The sequence below is a fragment of the Dipodomys merriami genome, unplaced genomic scaffold, assembly GCF_024711535.1.
Source record: "Dipodomys merriami isolate MVZ:Mamm:240054 unplaced genomic scaffold, mDipMer1.0.p SCAF_188, whole genome shotgun sequence".
Taxonomy (NCBI): domain Eukaryota; kingdom Metazoa; phylum Chordata; class Mammalia; order Rodentia; family Heteromyidae; genus Dipodomys; species Dipodomys merriami.
Window position 1 is genome coordinate 6,232 of NW_027203248.1, and position 23,922 is coordinate 30,153.

A 23,922-nucleotide genomic window follows, 5' to 3' on the forward strand; every position below is an offset into this window, starting at 1 on the left:
GGTATATGCTTTCTTAAACAATACCCCTTCCAGAAAGTAGAAAGTAATAAAATTTCCCAGCGATTAAAAAAAAAGACAATATATCACTTTCTCTGGAGATTTAAAAATTCTGTCCCAAAGTGATTTAAAGAATTTCTTCCTACTCCTGTCAAACCATCAAATATGATATTCATGAAAAATGTGCTTGTCTTTCACCCATCGCTACTTAATTTTGCTATTAGAGTAGATGACACCACCTTATCATCAGCCGCCAAAAAAAAAAAAATCAAGAAATCCCTCCCATGTCCTATCATTTACTGTTCAGGAAATTATCAAAACAGAACTTATGTCAATTTTGTTCTGCTGACATTTTCCTGTATAGAAAGAAAGATCCTCATTACTTCCTAATCCAGGCTCCCTCTTCCCTCCCCCCTGTTTCAATTTTTAAAAGTTCAAAGTACATAGTTGAGTAAATAATTCCCACTCCATCCCCATTTCCAGAGGCAGTTTAAAGGGACATGAAAGCAAGAGAAAGCAGGGTCGTACTGTCTTGCAACTGTGTTTCTCTGCTCTCAGCTCAGCCATCTGAAAGATTCACATCTCTAGGTCTCATGTCGAGTGTTTACTTTTTTTTTATCACTTCAAAGTGTTTCTTCCTGATAGCACCTCTGTCAAATTTATGAATAAGTCTAGAAATTTTCGAGATAAGCTGAAATCAGTCTTATTTGTTGGCTTCTGACTCAAATTCTCTCTACTTCATCCGGGAAGAAGCTTCTGATTTTAGAAACCAACTGCTATATGTTTCTTTGCCCCAACTCGAGCTGTAAATCACACTTGGTTTCACAGATTTGATAACGCCTGTGAGCTTATAATGTCCCTGTCAGAACTAGCCAAGAGTTACTTCCTGGGGAATGAAGTCCATCTCATCCCTTCTTGTCACGTGAATATGACCCTATTAGGTAGAAGTTAGTGGGCCTAACAGTAGAGATTTGCCCAAACAACTTGCCCAAAGTAGTATGATCAAAGTGATTTTTTAAAAAAAGAAATTTCCTGAAATGACAGAAGGAAAAGAGAAACAATGAAAGGATTCTGTCTTGACATTGTCCTCTGCCCTCTAGCTCTGCTTGGCTCCCACAGCAAGAAGCATTCCCTGCTAATACATGACCTGTTTCTGTGTAAGAATGAATATGTAGGAATCAAGACAGACCGTTGCTCACACTTCAGCTGCCACATCATAGCACAAGCTGCACAGAGCCTTTGTAGGTTTTGACAGTGGTAGGAGAGGGGCTGGATGTTACAAAGAGGCAGATAGCAATCTTGTACATCCCTGCTCCATATAAAGATAGACACATTGGTGGGGTGTGTACAGACCCCACAGTAATGGCAGACAGAAATTTTCCTGTCATGTTAGCATATATTTTAATCCATGGATCAAAAGGGCAGGAGATAGCTGATAATGCTTTGCCATCACAAGGTCTGCATTGCTCTCTTGGCGCTTATTTGACTCCATCAAAGACCATCTGCTAACATGGAAATATGTGGTTTGAATATTCATTCATCATCTAATTCACTGCCTATGTCTACTATATACACACAAGTATTTGCCTGAGGATTTATTTTTCTTTTCTTTTCTTTTTTGGATTTGGTTTGAAATTGTAGTGAATCTATATGTTAAATTGGGAATGTATTAGAGTTCTAGGACTGTTAGAACAAAATGGACAGGTGGGTTAACAATAGAGATTCTAGGTTTGGACTCTAAGATCAAGTTGTCAGGATGTTTGGCTTGGCTTCTTCAGTATGATCTCTCTTGTTGATCTGGCTTGTTGATGGCTACCTGCTGTCTGTGCCTTCAGCTGGTCATGCCTTATTTGGTATCTTAATCTCCTCATCTCTTTAATGACAATTATTAGATTGGACAACAGTTGACCTATATGGCCATATCATTCCTCAAGTAGGACTTTAAATATTCTATTCTCAAACACAGGGAAAATCTAGTTCCTTATCAACAGCTTTTCAGTATTGGAGTTTGGTCTCCATTGAACACAATATTTTACAATGTTTAGTATTGTTTAATATGATTTTATGCCTTTTATCTTTCAGTGTAGAAGTACAAAATATCATGCTGAATATTTTCCATTTACTTCACCAACTTTCTTGGCATTATTCACAGAAACATATACATGCGTGGTTTGGAAGAAGACAAGGAAATACTAATGAGGCATTCAAATTCTGAAAGACAAAATCAAAGTCTGGGTTCTTCCCCATTGTTAATTCACATTGTTTCATGCAGAAATTCACATTGTTCTATATGTGAATTAAAGTTTATATGTTCAAAAATAATGTCTGAAAGTAAGGAACTTTATACAAAAATATTAAAGATATTAATGTCAGGAAAAATCAGATTGACTTAATGATTATGATTATATTGTTCCATTATCCAATATCAAGCTTTGTGAAATATTTTTAAAAGTAAAGGAATAGGGCATAGTGGTTCAAACCTGTAATCCTATGTACTTGGAAATCGGAGATAGGATGATCAAGGATTGAGGATACCAGGGACAATTGAAGTAGGAGGTATAGGTAGAATTGTGATCTGAATCAGCTCCAGAAAAAAGGCACAAGAGCCTGTCTAAACAGTATAGAAGGGCAAATGAGTTTGACTTAAGTTGTAGAAAGCCTGCTTAATAAGCATGAGGTCCTAAGTTCAAAACCCCAGTACTCCAAGAGGAGGGAGGGAGAGAGGGAGAAGGAGAGGAGGAGAGAGAGAGAGAGAGAGAGAGAGAGAGAGAGAGAGAGAGAGAGAGAGAGAGAGAGAGAGAGAGAGAGAGAGAGAGAGAGAGAGAGAGAGAGAGAGAGAGAGAGAGAACACACAGAGAGAACACACAGAGAGAACACACAGAGAGAACAGAGAAAGAGGAGACAGGAAGATAGAGAGGCCAAAGAAGGGGAGCAACAAAGGAAGGGAAGAAGAGGGTGAGAGAAGAAAAAGGAAGAGAAGGGAAGGGAAATGAAGGAAGGTTAAAGATCAAATTATTATTTTATAGCTAAGCAAACTGAGATCAACATGGCTTGAGTTTCTGAACACTGTACAAACAATTATAGAATACAGAAATAATTCACTATATACAAGGATTTAAATTGCATCCAGCTGGGCATGTCGCTCTCTGAACTAAGAATTACTATTCAAACTTCTGCATGTGCTATAGGTCTCTTTCTTCAGGTGCTTGGGGAAAGTGAAGATGTGATTAAGATAGATTTTTCTTTGAGGCTTTGAAAGGGTTTTCTTGACAGGGAGAACTTACTTTCAAATGTCTCTCTCAACATGGTCTTGACAAATTAATGGATGAAACTAAGATTAAAATATCTCAAATTAGACACTAAATTCTATGAATTGTTTTCACTATGTAATTAGAACAAAAATCAAAATTGGGAACCTGCCAGTTCTCAGAGCTTTTCAGGTCTCTACAAAGTGGGAGTTCACTCTCTCTTCACCTTTCTATTAGGGACAAAACTCACTGGAAAACTCATTTCCAGCCTTGGGTAGACAGTAATGGGTTATATTTCATGATATGTAGAGCCCCTTCAAAGACACCAATCATCTAGCCACTGTAAGGATAAACTATTAAAAAAATTAATCAGGCATTAGTGAAGCGAAGGCCACTCATCTATCCTCAGAAAGCTGATGGATATGACTGTGGCACTTGACAGGCTGCTTTGTGCAGAGTTGTCTGATATAGGAAAGGCCATTTGAAGCTGTCATTTAAGGCACATCTGCTCTGGCAGAACATTGTACGAGGTGTTCACTACACAGAAAGACCCCTCTAATAGAAAATATAAACCTATTGCATGTGAAAAGAGTCATGTCATTCTGAGGAACAAATACAAATGGAGATATAGTGCCTTGCTGCTTTCTTCCCATATACATGCCAAGTAAAATTCTGAAGACAGGAACCAGTGAAAGATTTCCATGGATATCATGTTAATAGTGTTAGGTGAATCACATGACAAAAGTGGTCTAAGGATGCCTCTGTAGAGACTTGCATTCTCCAGTGGCTTCATAGGTCAGCATGCCCTGAAACACTTCATTGTATTACCATTCTGAATTCAGTTCCAAGTACTTCACTCCAGTGGCTTCATTGAAGAATTGGGTAACACTAATTCATGTCCCTTCCATGAAATCACTGGTAAAGGGGAAAAAAATCATTCCATCAGTGACTATACCAAATCAGTTTTTAGATCTCACCAAATCGTGAGATTTGTACTACTATCTTCTATTTAGAGACATCCGAGAGGGCACAATAAAATTCTGAAATGGCCCGTTGGAAACATTTGAAATTAAGTTTATGGAATCCTCAGAGATTGAAGAAGTATTTCTTAGTTAATTGTTATTCCTATGTGTTTGTAGCATTTTCAGCTTCCAAAGAGTCTTTACACTTATCCCTTTGCCTAATATGAACAGGCACCAGTGGCTCACATCTATAATCCTAGCTATTCTGAAGATCGCAGCTCAAAGCCAGCCCCACCAGAAAAAACAATGATATTTGGATCTCCAATTATCCATATAAAAAAGGAGGAAGTGTAACTGTGGCTCCAGTGATACAATGCTAGCTTGAGCAAAAGAAGCTCAGGGACAGAGCCCAGACCAAAATTCAAGCCCCCCAAATTCAAACCCCAGGATTGGCACCCAAAGGAGGGGAAGGGAGGAGAGGGGACGGGAAGGGAGGGGAGGGGAGAGGAAAGGAGGGAAGGGGAGGGGAGGGAAAAGGGGGAAAAGGGGAGGAAATGGGAACAGAGGAGAGAGGAGGTGAAGAGATTAGAGGGGAGGGAAAGAAGAAAGAAAAACAGAAAAAAGAAAGGGAGAAAGGAGAAAAGGACAATGAAATTCAGAAAAAAAACATATGGTTCTACACAGCTGAGCAACAAGAGGCATTCAAACACACATACCAATGGATTTATATTTTATTTTTCTCATTCCAAGCCATCTCTAACTAGGAAAACGTGCTTTGTGTGTCCCTTGGTAAATGACCCCAATTCCCCAATTTTGGGACAGGAAATAAGAGTCAGTAAGCATCTTCTTTTTATTCCTGCCCTATCTTTTTAAGTTATCTTTAAGTAGTTGTACCAAGGGACTGCCACTTAACAAAACAGTTTATAAATATAAAGCATCTTCTATGTACGAATGCACCCTAAATAAGGATTCTAGTGATCCAATATCTCTCTTTATTCCTATCCTCCTGAGCTACCTCTTTCTCTTTCAAGGCTTAACCACCATTTATTAAATAAATGTTGGTAGTCATAGATGTCAAGGAAAAGGGTGTTTAATATCTCTCTCCCAACTGGTATATAAAACAGGAAAAGCCAAACAGAAACTCAATGTCAGAAACTTGAGGAGTGAATACAATGCAGAGAGCCTGACCTACTCTTCAGAGCAGAGATGGAGCAATCAAATGCTCTGCATAGCAGTTATAGGTATCTAGCAGAAATACAAATGCCTCTTTCACATTTCTTCTTTGCTGTTAGTCTAAGCTTAGATTGTCTTATTTGTAATCAAGAACTTCATATGCCACATCAAATTCCCTCATGTTAATAAGTGTGGTTTTCTCAACACGCTCAGCTGCTGCTAATAATTAAATTTGATAGTTGAGAAAATTCTAAATACTTAATGAATCTTTTATTGAAAAATCTAAGATCTTGTTAGATCCACAAGGCTAACCTGGAGTGAGTGCACATTAATTTTTACTCCTTTGTCCTGGCATAGTATAGAGTTTATTTACAGTTATAAGGGCTAGGATCAGGGTTATGTTGTTTTTTGTGTTTTGTTTTGTTTTCTACTAACATTGCCCAAGTAGTCTGCAGAATCCTGTATTTCCTCTCCAGAATGCACAGCATTAAATATGTAGCATTACTGGTGAATAGTTACTGTTTTAAACTATGCTTACATTAGTGTTTATATATTTAATATATTCTCAAATCTGCTTGTTAAGTCTTCCTTGTAGACTCTCAACTAGTTTTCCTATGGTAAACTAGGAGGTAGAGATTGGGTGCAGAATATTTTGTATTGTCTACCAGTCACACTGTGGAGATCAAGTGCCTTTTCTTATAAAAGGTACCTACTATTTTGCACATCTTATGTAAAAATGTTCTAATTTGAGGCTCATGAACTATTCTCTTTATTTCTATATCTTATAGCTCCCCTTTATTTTCCAATCTGTTATTACAATGACTTACACAGAGATGACAAGTAAATATTTTAAATCAACGGTTGCTTTAGAAAAAGATTGTTAACATCTATGACTGCCAAATATTATTTAAGCAATAGTTGGCATGAAATGACCAGGGAGAAGTATGTTGAGAAAGGACCGCAATTATTATAGATTGGATATAGAAATCTAATAATAGGATTTTATGAAATATAAAAACACATGCAGTGTATTTGTGCATTTTTGGTGCTCTATAACTTCACAATCTGCATGATAGATCTCCTCCATTTTCTTGTCTCCTTGCCCCTGCTCAGAAGAATAAACCTCTGACAAACAGTTCTTGATAATTGTCATTTTTTTTTATCATAGACACAGTCTTGTCTATCCTATTTCCAACAAAACAAAACAAAACAAAAATGCCTTTGGTGAACTCAGTAAAATGAAGAAAGAACTGCTAGTGGGAAATTGCTGATGGTACATGCATATTTTAAAAACACTTCTTTCAACTGCCAGTCGCCTTGTCTAATCAGGGCACCTCTATTCTGAAGGAGCAAATATCAAAGTCAAGATGAAATGTAAATGTAGCATTATAATATATGGCATGTAGAATGAAGATATGGCAAAGGTTGACATTGATGATGATTAAACCATTTGGGATTTGGTCTTAGAGGCATGAGGACAGAATCTTTAATCACCAGCCCTCTTCTCATCATTATACAGTACCTGCTAATAATATATACCAGCTTCATAATTGCCTACTAAAACATAGGTGGGGAGTTCATTAACCACACTAATTACAAGAACAATTTATGCTAAATCATCAGCAGGAATGTTTAAAACACTCCTTGAAAGCCAAAACAATGTAAAACCAACCTTTAGTGGATGCAAAACATCTGTTCTTTGGGCCAGGATTAAAGGTGCGGCAGGGGGAGGGGGAGGGGGAGGTGGGGCAGGGGGGAGTCTGTATCACAAGAACCCAAGTAGCTGGAAACAGAAAAATATTTTTCCTTGTCATTCCCAATGGAATGACAGGGGTAATTCTATTAGTGAGGAACACAGTGGGCTTTAAAGACAATGACCTCCCAGGGGAAGGGGTGGCTAGCATCTGCTAGTTCCTCAAGGCATTGTCACTTGTCACCCAGCAGTCCAATTGTTATTATTCAGAAGAATCCCATCTCCTGCCTCCGTGTATCTAGTGAGTCAGCCAGAGAGTGATATTCCAAAAGTTTTTGAGATGTGTTTGAAATGTCATGTCCATTTTTACTTAATTCTGTCAGATTGTCACCAGCCAAAGATCAAAAGATGAGGGCTGACTAATGACTAGATGGTGCATGATAAAGAAGTTTAATTGTGAAATTAACAGAAAAACATTACAAATTTTATTTTAAGACCATTTAGTAAGTATGTATAAGCAGCAAGAACTAATTTTTACTGAAGGGTTTCTTTGAAACTTTCAGTTTTAGGGCTATTATTATTTCACAATTATGAAATAATTCCTTGTGATTAGGCAGTGTCAACTAAGGAACTTTTTTATTTTAACAAAAGCCAACCATATCAAAATGCATTATAATTACCTTTTTCCCTGCAGGAATAGAGTTTTTAAAGGAGCTAATACAGGTAATGTTTTAAGATCTCTTTAAAATGGAAATGATTCTTTGGAAAATTTCCACACATTTGGCCTCAGCGGTGTCCTCTGTTCTCGCTGCACTAATTAGGGGCATACACGTGGAAGTTGCCATGTAAGGTAAAGCCAAAGAAACATTAATGACCCTGGCTGTGATAACATTTGTGAGAACTTCTTTCCACTGATCTGACACCAATTGAAGTTCAGCTTTCAATTCTGTCTTTGAAGCCCAGATCAAGCATTAGCATGGACACATGTCTTTTGTATTGCAGTCATGTGTTGTGTTTTGTTTTTTCCTAACTCATAATGGACTACCAATGAAAGAAAACATCTATATTGGCAGCAGGCAATGTTTCAAACTAATTTTTCATTTGGGATAAATTCTACCATGGCAACTCCTATGGTTTCTTAGTACCTGGGGACATGGCTACATACATAAGGGGGATTCATACTGCTTAGGAAACGAGATAGAGTGACTAAAGATACTCATTTCTACCAAATCTCCTTTTTTCCCCCAACTCATGGTCAGCTTGTGAAACCATCCAGCTGATAAGCCTAAGATTGGTAACTTCTGCTAAGCAATCCGTGTGATTTCAAGGACAACAACTCATCGAAAAATTTCATTGGGGCATTAAGTTTCTACTATTTTTTATGCTTCTGATACACAGAACTGGTAAGTCCTGGAAAAATAGAATTGTTAGTCATTGGCAAACCTGTCCTTAGTTGGCACAACCGTTCTCCATTTCAACTTGCACCTGAGGCCCAGGTCCTTTTCAAAGCCCTCCCCGCCTGTCTCTGCCTATTTCAGTAGATGACCACTGAGGAAGAGCAGATGGTCCCATATCCCTCAGATGGAGTCTGAGCATTAACCATTTTTTCCTTTCAAGATGTGGCCAGGAGATTTATATGTTCCAAGAAAAGCTAAGCACACCAAAACCTTGTTGCTCAGACCAACCATAGTGACATCACCTGAGAACCTATCGGATCTTCAGAGTGTCTGGCCACATCACCAACTCACTGCTTCTGAACCTGCCTCTAGAGCAAGAAGTACAACTTCTTGCAGAGCAAAGGGTTTTATTAAAGTTAGTTACATACAAGACTTCAAAGAAACTGTGATCAGAATACTATATGTTTGTGTTCATCATCTTTTCCAAGGCAGTGTCCAGACATTTTTATGATACTCTTCAAAGGCTCTGTGACCCAAATAAGATGAAATGCCAGCACTGGAAACTAGACCAGTTCTCATAAACTGAGGTGCTTGTAAGACACAAGCAAATAAATCAGTGAAGAATGAATAGGGTGAGGAACTGCCAGGTAATTTTGTGAAAGTATTTTGCACAAAAGCAGTGTTCTTCCTTATTTTCTGAAACCTACTGCCTCTTTTCCTTTGCAATTTTAACACTTTGGTAGAGGCATACATTCAAAAAATAACCTTTTACTGTAAGGGGAAATATATACCTTTGTACTGGTGCATGATCATTGACATAAGTACAAAAGGGAGCAGGATAAGGTAAAGATGGAGTAAGTTAGCCCCGCCTCTAGCCAACTGCTAGGATGGAGGAATATAGGCACCATTGATTTTTTTATGGTGCCAGGATTTGAACTCAGTCACTTGAGCCATACCCCCAGTCTTTTGACTTTTTAGTTCATATTTGGATAGGGTCTAGTGCTTTTGCCCAGACTGGATATCCTCCCACCTCCACCACTCAAACATCTAGACTTTGAAAATGTGCCATTGTACCCAGCCCAGATCTTCTGATTTTTAAAGATAGTCCAAAACTGCAACTTCTTTTATAAAGTCAACTATTTGTGCATTTGTGTGTCTGTTCATCTGTGTTTGTGTGTGCTATGTGTGTGTCGATTCTGGAGTGTGTGTGTGTCTGTCTGTCTGTCTGCATCTAAGTGTGTGTCTATGTGCCAGTTTTCTGGCTTGAATTTACACTCTCACTTGACTTTTTTCTCTTCAAGTTGGTGCTCAGCCACTTGAGTCATGTTTGTACTTCGCCACTTGAGTCATGTTTGTACTTCCTGTCTTTTCCCTGTTAATTGGCAATAAGAGTATGAAGGGTTTTTCTGATCAGACTGGCTTCAAAAACCCAATCCTCACATATCAGCTTGTGGGGTAGCTAGGATTGCAGGCATGAACCATCAGTACCCAGCAAAAAATCAATATGGCACTAATATTTTCTATATTCAGACTGACTAGGTTAAATAATATTCCTAAGTAATGATATCTGAGAAGTCAACAGGTGCTGGTGCAAATTATTCTGTCCTCTTTTACTTCTGAGGAAATGCCTTTCTAGAAAAAGTGGGTTATGTGAACCCATCTTTTCTTTTTAAAAATGAGAAGCCACGATGTTTGAGGAATCTTGAAAAAGTTCATTGTTAATTAATCTTGATTAATGTCAGCTACGGGAGTTTGGTCAGCAAAGTCAGAAGTATTTTAAGCTTTGGAAGAAAGCAGAGATTTAATACAGGGAAGTGAACAGTGAAAAGGATGCAGAACGAAGTTCGGAAAAGCTGCTTCCACTTCTCAGATGTACTACTACACCTTGGAGTTGGAAAACTTCCTGGAACAGTGAAAAACTGCTAAGAGGGAGAGCAGCCACCTGCAGCAAGGTGAGGAATACACAGAGAAATGCCCAAAGGCATTTCCTCAATTCTACCCACTAGTCTTCTACTGCATGAGAAGTAATAGGATATTTTCAGCATATTATTAACTGAAATTTATTTTTTAAATTTATTTGCATATGTTGAACCATCCTGTGTCTCTGGAAAGAAGACAACTTAGTCATGGTAGATGATTTTTAATATATATTTTTATTGTAAAGATACTGTACAAAGGGGTGACACATGAGTAAAGTATTGAGTACATTTCCTATCAAGCATTGTTACCCCTCCTTTGTTTTTCCTCTACTATCCCTTCCCTCCCCACCTCTCCAACTCCTCCCTTCCCCCTGCCCACCAAAGCTGTAAAGGTTGTTTTCAACATAGTGTCTTGTACTTCTCATTGTTACAGTAGGTCAACCTGTATCCTTATTTTAGCTTTTTGTTATTTCCTTTCCCCTCCCCAAAGTAGAAACATGTATATACAAGATGCAGGGCACAGGGATCAAATGCAGTGAAAACAGGGGTTGTACTGTTGGGGAAGAACATACAAGAGAAACAAAAAAATCATATAGTATATTATAAGTACATTAAAAACAACAGCAACAAAGATAAAGGCTCTTGTGTCCCTATCTTGGGATTCATTTTGCTTAGCATCCTCTTATATGGTCATATGTACATAGCTTTTGACCTTCTCTGCTTGTCCTAGACATACACTAGTTATTGAAAATAAGGGAAACCATGGAACCTATGTTTCCTAGGGCCTGCTTATTTCACTTAATATGATTTTTTTCCAAGTCTTTCCATTTCCTAACAAATGGGACGGTGTAATTCTCTCTGATGAAGGCAGAGAATTCTATTGTGTGTGTGTGTGTGTGTGTGTGTGTGTGTGTGTGTGTGTGTGTGTGTGTGTGTGTGTATCACATTTTTTGGATCAATTCATCTACTGAGGGCCATCAGGGTTGGTTCCATGTTAGCTATGGTGAATAATGCTGTGATAAACATAGTTGTACTGGTAGCTTTAGTGTGACCTTGTTTGTGATCCTTTGGGTAAATGCCCAAAAGTGGGATTGCTGGGTCATAGGGGTCATAGGGGAGCTCTCAAAAAATTAAATGCCAGGATGGGAAGGGATGGGAAGGGGAAACAAAGGAGGAGGCTACAATGCTTGATAAGAAATGTACTCATTATCTTGCCCATGTAATTGTAATCCCTCTGTACAGTATTTTCACAATAAAAAAAATTAAATCCCCCAAAAACAAATTCTCAATTAATAAGTGGGCTAAAGACTTAAAGAGAAACTACTCTGAAGAGTAGAATAATCAAGAAATAATAACAACAGATGCTGGAGGGGATGTGGTCAAATTGAAACCTTACTGCATTGTTGGTGGGAGTGTAAACTTGTTCAACCACTTTGGAAAGCAGTATGGATGCTCCCTTATTAACTGAAATTTTGCACTCCTGCTTTTCATTGGCAAAATTATTCTAGAACACATTATTGATATGGGATTATATATATATACATATATATGAAATATATACATAGATTTCACAGGCTTTGAACCTCTGCCATGCAGAGGAAGGCACAGAAGAGCAGGGATCGTTCTGAGTCAACAACTGAAAACCAGCCAACTAACCCAATAATACCCTATGCTGCTGTCTGATTTGGTTGAACTTGCTACACATTGATTGCAACATGGGCTTTTTTGTTGTTGTAGTTCAGGTAGTAGGTGTTATCCCTGATCGTTTTTGCTCAAGAATAGTGCTCTACCACTTGAGCCACAGTTATACTACTCACTTTTTGATGCTTAATTGAAGACAAAAATCTCATGGACTTTCCTGCCCAGCCTGGCTTCAAACCATGTTTCTCAGATCTAAGCCTCCTGAGTAACTAGGATTATAGTTGTGAACTACCACAGCCAGCAACACGGGCTTTCTTGTGGTAGCTTCAGGTCATAACCATGGGAGGACTTACAGATCTATTGTCAAGAACAAACCTTCTTCTACTGGAAAAAAAACACTCAGGAAGGAAAAAAGAAACAACTTCTATTTACCTAAATAGAAAGTAATATAAAATAAGAAATAGATGGTAATACTCAATTTAACTCTATAAAACTCTGAGCATGCATACTATGTCTACCTTAATGTTAGCCTTTTCACCGTTTCCCCTTATTGACAGCATTGCTTTATGTCAAAAGAATAAATCAAAATTTAAAAACATTAATGTTAAGGAGGTACAAACAAGAGCACAAATGTTGAGATCCATAGTAGATAACAATTTCTACCTACTCTGACTGAAAATAGTCAAAACAGGGAAGCAGCTTCTGAATTTCTTAATGTTTCCTTTTTTCCTTCATAACTTAAATCTGTTATATAAAAGCAATACATCTTCCCCTTATTACCTTCTTCCAAAATATGGAGCAACAATTTAGAGAGAAAACAGTTGATAACTTGATTTGTTTCCTGGAAACATTCCTAAATCATCTAAAAGATGTTGGACTTGATTGGATGGAAAAACACCAAAAGTAGTAGAAGAGATAAGGGGCAAAGCCAGCTTTTCCTTAAAGATCACCAGATAGCAGAGATGTCTCACTGCTGAGTCAAAGTTCCTTTCTCAGGTCTGTCATTAGTTCACTTGTATCTCTGAGCTTTACTTCCCCACAGATTAAAAAAAAAGGTTTCTCTACAGCTAGGTTATAATATCATAAAATATGTTGGTTTGATGAAGAGATAATAGGTATTGTTTCATTCACAAGCATCCCACTGGGTGTAAGTCAACAGAAATCTCTGTCAAGAGAGTTGTATTTTGTCCTGCACCAAATGAGAGTTTTGCTGAGTTGTACACATTTGAGAGCAAATAGCATGGGGACAGCTCATGGTGTTATATGAATGGCTACAAAGTTTTCTTGTTGATGTAGCCTTTTCTCACTGAATCTGGGCCCAGATAGTAAGTGAAGATGAAGAATATTTCCACCTAATGTCAATCAGACATAGTGGGGCTACTGAGTTAGTAAGAGCTAACATTTTATGCAGTTCCTCCTCGTATTTATTCTGAGAGTCATTCACAAAACATAAGTGCATGTATTAACCCATTTAAACTTTTACAGTCAGCTTGTGAAGGAGAGTTTATTAGGACCTTCGTTTTCTAGGTCAGTACTTAGAGACATCTCTAAGAGCTTAAATGAGCTGTCTAAGATACCCAGCAGGGCAGTGACAAATCAGGTTTTTCACCAAGCATGTGTGTATTTTTAACCATTTAGCAAAATATTTGTAGGCCAGTTGTACTAGTTTTGTCTAATAGTAGAATTTTCCACAACATTTTGGCAAATGTGAATCTTAGTGTAGCTCTTTCAATGAGAAATCAGTTTAGGAAGGAAATCATTGTTTATACTGTATGCATATGGTCCAACAAAAACCTCTGGTATCTCTTATTCCCTGCAGTGGTTTACACCTCCCTTCAAATTGACATGCATACCTTACCAACAGATACAGCTACAGACTCAATCAGACACAGAATGAAATAATATATTTCATAGGGATTTTATAAGGCCTCTGCTGTGACTCAAATAGCCCTTTGTTTATAGAAACAAGTAATTACTTATACAAATCTCGACAGGAGAACACAATGAATAACTTGGGAACCTAAGTTCCATTGGCAGTACCCAAGACAAAGGATATCCAGACAGAAATAAAAGGATCTATGGGATGATAGGGATATCAATTCACATTCTCAGATCTCAGATTCTCTGATTCTCAGATAAACTTATACCTACAAGCACTTTCAAAGTGGGAAGATAAGAACTCTTCACTGTTTTTCATCTTCTTTCTAAACTAATGTCATCCTGGTTTTCAGATATATTTCAAACTTGTGTATGCTTTAAGTCAAAGTTCTTCTCAGGAGTGTTTGGCTACTGGCTCATCCAAGATTTTTTTAATTAACTATATATATATATATATATATTCTTATATAGTTAAATTATAAATATATAATTTATATACCAACATATCTCATATGGTTAGCATATATTTAGTAGGAAGCTCATTTATTCACATATATAAGAAAATTCGGGGGTTGTCTAGCTCCTGGAGTTCAGGAAGATGTTGCTTTCTACTGGCATTTCAAGCATTGTACATGTTTTGTCAGAACAGTTGCTGAGGATTTCAAGACTTTCTGGTCACTCACAGGAAACTGCTCCTTTTGTCTACCAAGTGGGAATCTTCTAAATAAAAGATATATTACAAGGTAAGAGGCAGATTTTTTTTCTAATCCTTATGCCATGTACTTTCAAAATAACATTCTTCAAGGACCCTTTCTTCAGCATTGAATCCTCATTCAGAAAGAGAGAGGAAGGTAATTTGTGTTTGGAAGGCTCTTCTCCCAAGACCACACAAGTAAAAGCCACTTTAATCTTTCCACTGGCTTTCAAACCATTCTGCCAAAACTCATTAGGAAAGTCTGAGAGACAGCATACATAACACCTTACTTTGAAGGGTACTTTTTCTCTCTGCTTCCAAAATCAGTAGTGCAAAGGACATAGAAATGTGTCATGAGTAAATGCAGTTAACTTAAATTATAAATCTCAAAATTTACGAATCCTGTGGACTGTGGATAGCAGTCCTAATATTGAGAACAAGTAGAAACACAGTTTAATGGGGACTATTGTGGTCACATGGCTGTCAAGGAATGCACTATTTTCATTTTCACTAATTGAAGGCAAAGATTGTGTGCATGTAGCAATAAAGTGGGTAGATCATGTTAATCTTGTATAAAGAAGCAAAATGATGGAAAAACAAAACCAAAATTGATCTATTGCTATCAGTGGTGAAACTAGTGGTTCATGTCTGTATTCCTAGCAACTCATGATGTTGGAATTTGAGGATCATAGTTCAAAGCTAGACAAAACAGAAAAATTCATGAGACTTATCTTCCAATTAATTACCAAAAATCTGGAAACAGAGCTGTGGCTCAAGTGGTATGGTAGTAGCCTTGCACAAAAATAATCAGGGACAGTTCCCAGGGCCTGAGTTCAAGCCCCAAGATACACACACACACACACACACACACACACACAAACACCAAATAGTCTTTAAAAAGCATATTTTAAAGGAAACAGTTAATATATACTCATTAAGGAACCTCAAAGAAATAGACAGCTGAGATATTTTATAATGTGAGAGTTTGTTAAACACATGATCTTGAATAACATTCTGGGAACATTTTTACACTGACATATATGTATGTGTATATATATATATGTATGTGTGTATATATGTATATGTATGTGTGTATATATGTGTATTCATATGTATTGTATATATATGCATATATAAAATATGCAGATATATGCATCTATATATGTATCTATAAATATATGCCACTTTAAGTTGCCTAGACAAAAGAAGTAAAGCAAAAAATAAAATAGATTAATAAAGAATAAAAGCAATAAAGAAAAATATCTGTTGGAATATCTAAGTTAGCTCTTATTTCTAACAAAGCTGGTGAACTATCTACTTTAACATATCTATGTTTACCACCCAACAAAATAATTCCATTATAAACTTAAAAGCACCCTAAATTTTATTTGCATCAAGGTTATTTCTATTAAGCTGAAACATGATTTGTTGGGGGTACACCAAGAGAGGGATAGAGAAATGGAGAGGGGAAGGATGAGAAATAGAGTCATTATGTTCAATGTCCTTATAACTTGATGGTATGGGTGGGATTAGGAAAGATGGGGAAGAACCATGGAAGGTGACATTGGTAAAGATACCTTGTACTCATCTGACTTCTACATGTACTTAACGATTATTCATATCACCTATTTACAATTAGCAAATTACAAAATAACTAAACTACATCATCACATTCTATTTGCATGATATCAAAAGAATGAATTGAATGACTATCTGGAAACTAAGTTTGACACACAATGCATTTAAGATCCTATGTGCAGGCATTATTTTCTTTAGGAGGATTCAGAGCCAACTCTATAGCGACAGAAGTAGTCAGTGCCCTGTATAAGGTCACAGCAATACTGGAAATTAATTCTGCTTTACATAATCAAATTTTAAGAAATGAAAGGATTTTTTTGGTTTTGTTTTGTCTTGTTTTTGTATAATTGTCTTAAGTCTTCCAGCTGGCCATTATGAACTACAAATATTGGTCATGGAATTGAGGGGCCTACATGGAATTGTTAAAGTATCTATGGAAATTTTCTTCTGAAATGAGCTGAAATGTGGTTGAACAGGTTTTTTATTCTTTATTCTTCTAAGAGAAAAATATTTAATTTTATGTTTCAACTCTAGCTTAAGAGATAGGAAAAATAGCTTATTGATCAATTGTTAATGAATATTTATCACAGACTTGAACCTATCAAGCAGAATGATTAAAATTCTACTGTCCTCAATTGGCTCTGATTTCTTTGTTTGAAACTACTGATTTTCTTCCTAAAAGCATAGTCAGTTTTGAAAGAAATTTCCTGGATTTGGAGAGTGAGCTTTGCATATTGGTCTTTTCTATGACTCATAATGTAATTCTTGAGTGCACTAATGTTGCCAGGGCATCCGTTCATTGCCAAGTTGTGGCCACTCTTCAGTACACAATTCCACACCTGGTTCCCTCTTAGCTGTATTTGAGTGCTTTGTTTTCCTTCTGGGGAAAAAAGAAAGCAAAATTAATTCTGTAACAGAGATTTTCACCAATAATGAAAGATAAATCTTGTTTTCTATTACCTGAGATTCAAAGTAGATACCTATCTATACCTAGGGATAACGATCCTGGTCACCTAGGTACATTCAAGGAAACCCATTAAAATCCTGCTATTAAACACCCTTATGTATTCCCTGGAATATAAGGCATTTCTCTAGCTCTATAGAAACTTGCTTAATAGACATATTTATCATTCAGTACTCTAGAGCAGCTACCACTCCTGGGGGTAATCTTCTACAAATGAGAACAGTTTCACCCTTCTAGAAGAAAATTCTATGACAATTCCTCTTAAAGTGCCCTCAAGAGACTGAGTATTATTTGCCCAAGTGGTTAACTTACTCTAATAAATGTTTATTGACTTTTATCTCTTCTCTCATTAACCCATTTTCATCTAAATCTTAGTCTTGGGGTCTATTTTGGAAATAAATCTGTTCAGATATTGTGACAGCCTAACCAAATTCTATCTCTATACCTTAACCAAGATTTTAGTTCCAATATGGCTATATACATCTAAGATCCAAGTTGACTAAACATAAGAAGCCCAGTGATAGAACAATTTAAATGGAGGATTTGATTATTAGAAATTCAATATGTGACTGTCTCCATCCTTAAATCTGACGATAGTTCTGAACTACATCTTTCATTTTTCAAAAATAATTTTACTGAGATAGCTTTCATACACCATACAATTTTGTACAGTTCAATGACTTTTAGCTATGCCTAGTAATACATTCATCACCACAATCAATATTTTACTATTTCTTTACCCTTAAAAGTAACCTGGTACCTTTTAATCATCTCCCCCCCCCCAATCCTTTTCCTTAAGCCCAGATGGAGCTTTCTGTCTCTTACAGATGCGTTCATTTCTGGATATTTCAGATAGGTACAATCATATTTGTAGTCTTCTCTAGTTTCCTTTATTTGCAGACAACATTATGTTCCATGTTGTTCCATATATCAGTGCCTCACTTTATTTTATTGCCAAATATTTCTTCTTATGTGTGTAGCACATTTTTGTTTTCCCACTAAGCAGCTGATGGGTGGCTGGGTTGGTTGAACTTTTTGGCTACTAGGAATAATTCTGCCATGAAAATTCAGGTAAAGTCCTCCTGCTTCTATTTCTCTGGTATTGACAGAGAAGTTGCTGACTCTTGTGAAAACTCTGTGTTTAACCATTTGAGTAATTGTCCAACTGTTTTCTGAATCATTGGCTCCAGTTTCCATTTTGGCCTGCAGTGTTGAAGACTTCCAATTTCTTTACTAACACCTGTCACTTTATTTTTAGTTATGGTCATCTTTAGGAATGTGAATTCATTTCTTATGGGTCTTGATTTGCTTTTCCCTAATTACTCAAGTACTGAACATCTCATGTGCTTATTGGCCATTTGTACATCTTTTTATGGCTACTCTGATATTCTACCCATTTTATTGGGTTATTTTTCTATTACAGAGTTGTAGATATAAGTACCTTATCAGCTATGTAATTTGTAAAAATTTTCTTCTATTTTATTGGGGCCATTTTTTCATTTTCTTGGTGTATTTCTTATGACACAAAAACCCTAAAAATCTTGTTGATGTTTCATCTATCTGTTCTTTCATTGCTGCTGATTTTGGTAACGGATTGAAAAATAAAACTAAAAACATTATCAAACTGCTAAGAGTATATCATCAAAGCAGAATGAAGCAAAGTCTAAATGATCTTTGCTTCTCTTCTTTGAGAGCCAGCTCATTTTCTCAGTCAGACTTTGTAAACAGGAGCGATCTTCTTATTTGCCCAGCAAACAGGGACCTATAACTCTCTATGAGGCCTAAAGAGCTATCCTACATGATGACTATATAAAGATGAAAGTTGGAGGTATCTATCCAGACTTTCCAAATAAATTAAACTTTAATTCAGTGATATCACAATGGGACATGACTCTGTGGTTCAATAATCCAACAGTGAATCATTATTTTCCTTAATATCAAGACTCACTTCTTCATATCCTGGGCTAGTGGTTTTGACTGAAGCAGAAGGTTTCAAAGACAAGTGCTGTTCTGAATCCAGTGATTCATTAGGACATCATTCTAAGAATCAGTTTTTTTTCAATTGTGTCTCTCAAGGAAATGAATATTTTACTTTTTTGAAATAATTGTTCTTGGAATACTGAACTTAGGTATGTAACATCCTCCTGCCACAAGGCTGGAAAGATTTTCATGTTGTAGAATGAACTGGTGTCAGTGGTAAAGTTAATAGGGTCCTACTTCAAAAATAACTGGACATTTGTCTTGTTTTATGAAATATTACTTTTACTCTCTAGGGAATAAAGATTGGAGAAAAAATGGATTGCTGCCAAAGGCATAGCCTGCACCATTTCCAGCACTGCCAGTTGCATCTTCTAAACTGCCTCTGTATGTCATGGGGATGCTTACGGGGAAACGTTGCTAACATTTAACAAATGCCAGCCTAACAATGCAAAGTTACAGGGCTCAGTCTTTTGTAAATGACTCATGTAGCTAAGGTTCTACCTTCCATCTCCTACTAGTTCTAATATACCATCCTATATCATCTGCCTCTTATGTAAATAATCTGGGCACCATTAAGTCCCATCATGGTTTATAAGTACTAACTCAGGATGCCCATGGAGAAGCTTAGGATTCTTGGCTGGAAAAAGGGAAACTTCCATCCAAAGAAAGGGATGAGTGTATATTTTCTTTCAGCTGTTCAACATGAATAAGCAGTAAAAAGAAATATTTCAAAAGGAAGTAGTGAATTAAGTACATTAACAAATACATTGCCTATCCAAATGCAGGTCCTAGGAGAATCCTCGTGGGAAATCAGCTATGGGATATGTTTCTACTTATCTAACTGAAAAGTGTTAGCTTACTGGCATGAGAAATAAACTTATAACCCATAAACAGGGCTTAACAAAAATATATAGCAGAGTGACATGATCTAATAAAGCTGAAAGCCATCTCAGCTCCCTGGAAGGACAGTTATTTGTGTTCTCCAATTACAAATTACACCTTGGAGACCTCCACAGTCACTAATTTAAGTTTTCTAATTTAAATGGTTGACCCCGACCTAAGAAAAATAGACACCAAGTTTGGAAAATATTTTTAAAAATCCATCTCTAAGGGAATCTACCTTATACATAAGTAACTCATCAGCCTCTGAATGGAGAAATCAATTCATTTGAACCAGGCTATAACTGAGATTAAAATAAGTGCTAAAATTTTTCAATATGCATTAATTTTGCCCACAAGGATATTCTACAGGTAATCATGAGTTTCTAATTATAGTGCTGTACTTGAAATTTGCTGATTGACATGGATTTAAAATCTTATCATCGTTTAAACTCATTTGCCCTATTTAATAGGCTGGGGGGTTGATGTTATTATCCTCCCACATGTCTAAATACCTGGTACAGCTAAAAGGTTAAGCAACTTCACCACCAAGACCTGAGAAACCCTTCTGTTTCATTCAAGCCCTTCTCCTAATACTGAGGAGACTGTTTCTCTGTCACTCATTCTCAGTCTACATGCAGTGAGGACCTTGGGTCTAAGTTCACAGTGCTATACTAGATACAGATATCAGGAAGGATCTGGACATGTCTTAGAGCCCACTGAAGATGCTCCCAGAAAACACAACAGGCCTAGCTTTACTCATACCTCCATTTTGTATTAGGGAAGCGCACAAAAGGGGCCATTCATTCTTGGGTCTTTTCCTTCCTACCACTGTGCTAACTGTGGTGATAACAGAGAGAGTTTGGCAGAGCTAAGCCAAAACAGGAAGGTGACCTTGTTTCCTTCTCTGCCGTCATCACCTTCTAAATCACTTTCTTGAAGCTTTTAGATATCTGTTTATTTTTATGAGTTTGTAAAACTAAGATCTTGACTCTGATATAGAAGATGATTTCTGGTTTCCTGAAGAACTCTGTTCCTTTTTCCACATAGGAAAGGAGTGGAAGTGGAAAACCTAATGGCTCGTAGGTCAGTTTGTGTGCTATGGTGTTCAATTGGGTAGTACAATACTTGCCTGGATGTTGCGGTGAAGGTATTTTAAAGATATGATTGGAATCTACAATCAGTTGACTTTGTATAAAGGTACCAACCTTATGTGAAATTAAATGAGCCTTGTGTAATCAGTTGAAGGCATTGCGATTAAGAAAAAAAATAAAAACTCTGAGATTTCCTAAGGTAAGAGAAATCTGACCAAAGACTAGAACATAGATTAGAACTCTACCTGAATATCCAGACTGAAGTTTGCTCTACAGATCTCAGATTCAAGTCTTCCATATAAGCTCTTATCCGCACTTCTAGTATGCTAGCCTACCATGAAAATGTTAAACATGCTTCTCCACTATTACTTGATCCAGTTCTCAATTCCTTAAATTGCTTGTGCATATACATTCATGTTAAGATACTGTTGGTTCTAGTCTCATGAAAATCCTAATTGATACAGGAGGCAGCTATCTATATTAGGTGTCTACCATGTGTCACAAACCATGCTAAGCAAGATATAACATTTTCCATAACAAAACATACAATAGGTTCTACTATATAGTTTCCAGTTATCCTTCTAAGTAGAATATTCCGAATATTTGTAACTTCTCCATCCTTCCTCACTAAAAGCCAGACAACATGTTGAACAATCATAAGTGCTTTATTTGTCCTAGGGGGGAGAGTCCACCACAGCTGCTAAATGAATGAAACAAACACCAGAGTTTGAAGTTCACTATAAAAATGAAAAAGAAACCTCCCTGAGAGTCTTCTATAAAACACAATATTCAAGAATGAAACATAAAAAGTAAACACTGTATACTGCTAAATATTTAAAAAGATAAAAAACTGCTACACAGATTCCATTTTAAGATATGTAATTTCACACTTTCTAGTGGGAATAAAAAAAGGAATAATGTAAAATGTTACATAAAAAAGAAAGCACTTTGTAATTTATGTATTCTCTGAGGTCAATTCCCATAATTTCCAAGAAAAGGATGAATCCCAGTGCCTAGTTAGAGAGAAAACTAAAGAGTTGGAATGGTTTGCATGCCATTAAGTATTTGCCTGAAGCACAAACCACATTTGATTTTATTCCAGAGAGAATAGGGCCTGGAAAAAAGGATGCAGATGAAAGATTAAAAAATCAACAGCATAATTGGGATATGCTTTGGTGTGTTTTTCCTGGAGAAATACAGATACATTTTATCTACTGATGAGCTCTAGCAGAAGCTATTGGACCTCAGGCAGTGGTGACTTGGTAGTTTCTTCCTAAATAAGAAACAGCACCTAGAAGCAGACACCATAACATCAGCAATCACAGCCACACAAACAACAGCATCAAGAATCATGAGACCACTCACCACATGCTTAGGGATTGTTTTATGTGTTCTATCACATCTTGTAAAGTAATGTCTGTGACTCAGTAAAATATAAATGGAAATTTGGGGGAATAGATTAAAAATGGCATCAAGAAATAAACAACTAGCAATAAAATGGGAAAGGGGGAGATAAAGTTGAAATTTTCTCATACAGTAATATGAATTAATACAAGTTGCATTTATTCTTTTGTTTTTTATTATGAAAATATCGTATAGAAGGGTTACAATTACATGAGCAAGGTAATGAGTACTGTGGGGAAATCTGTGGGGAACACAGGCAGCAAAGATGGCCCTGAGAGGAAGTTGAGTGGGCAGAGCCGGATTTGTTTAGGTTCAGTGTGTAAACAACTCATGGAAGCCTAGGTGCATGTTAAGGTGTGGCCTTTCAGTGATTGGTTGATCCCATTTCCTCTCCCACACAGTCTTTTGCTTTAAAAAGGGGGATGCTCCCTGTTAATAAACGAGTTCCTGCTTGGTTTGACTCCCTGCTGCATCTGATTGTCTCCTGGGCCAAGGGAGGCTGGGGAACAGGCAAGCCAAGCAGCCGCACTTCACTTCGCACTTACCTCTCCTCGGACCCCGTCAGTCCAAAGACCTACGAAGACCCAACAGAGTACATTTCTTATCAAGCATTGTTGCCTCCTCCTTTGTTTCCCCTTCCCATCTCTCCCTGCCCCTGCCCTCCTCCCATCCTCCTCCTCAGTAGATGAATGGAGCAAGAAAATGTGATATATATACACAATGGAATTCTATGCCTTCATTAGAAAGAATAACATTGCCCCATTTGTTAAGAAATGGAAAGACTTGGAAAAATTATATTAAGTGAAGTAAGCAAGGTTGCTTTTAATAGCATCTGTTAATAAAAATATCCAGTATAGGTGAGGGTGGAGGGAACAGATGTCCTCATCTTGTAGTAAGCAATGAGAACTGGTGAGATATACTTCCTTCCAGAAGATAATTGTGCATGTTTGTTTTGATAAAAAAAAAAAGCCCCTCTCTTCAAATAAGTCCCCAAGAATGATAAACATATACAAAGACTTTTGTATCAAGATAGTTATTACAGTTCCTGTTGAAGGGAGAGATATTAAAAGCATGAATGTATCTTAAATGCACTAAATAGGTATTTCAGTCAAATAATTTTGTCACATTCAAAAGACGGAATACTGTGCAGGTCAAAACAAACAACATTCTCTAGCAAAATATTTAGCAATAGAGAAATATATTAAAATGTCTTCAAGTGAAAAAATTCAAAATGATATGTTATTATACCAATGAATGTGGCTGAGTGCAGCACAGTTAACTTCTGTTGGACCTCTATTTCATTATCTTTGAGATAAAGAAGCTGAGCTAAGCGGTGGTTGAGCTCTCATTCCAATCCCCAGTTTCCACAGAAAAGCTTCCCATATTTAATAGTTTCCGACATTTTGAGCTCTTCAACATAT

The 23,922-nt window shown here is 36.9% G+C and overlaps 1 long non-coding RNA gene across 1 annotated transcript in view; it reads right to left on the reverse strand.

The window, feature by feature from the left end:
- Positions 1–16,829: 16,829 nt before the first annotated feature.
- Positions 16,830–23,922, reverse strand: part of LOC138830294 (uncharacterized) — a 68,603-nt gene continuing 61,510 nt past the window's right edge. Inside the window, exon 5 of the long non-coding RNA XR_011372979.1 lies at positions 16,830–17,060. This is a non-coding gene — a long non-coding RNA (uncharacterized lncRNA). The remainder of the gene's footprint in view (positions 17,061–23,922) is intronic.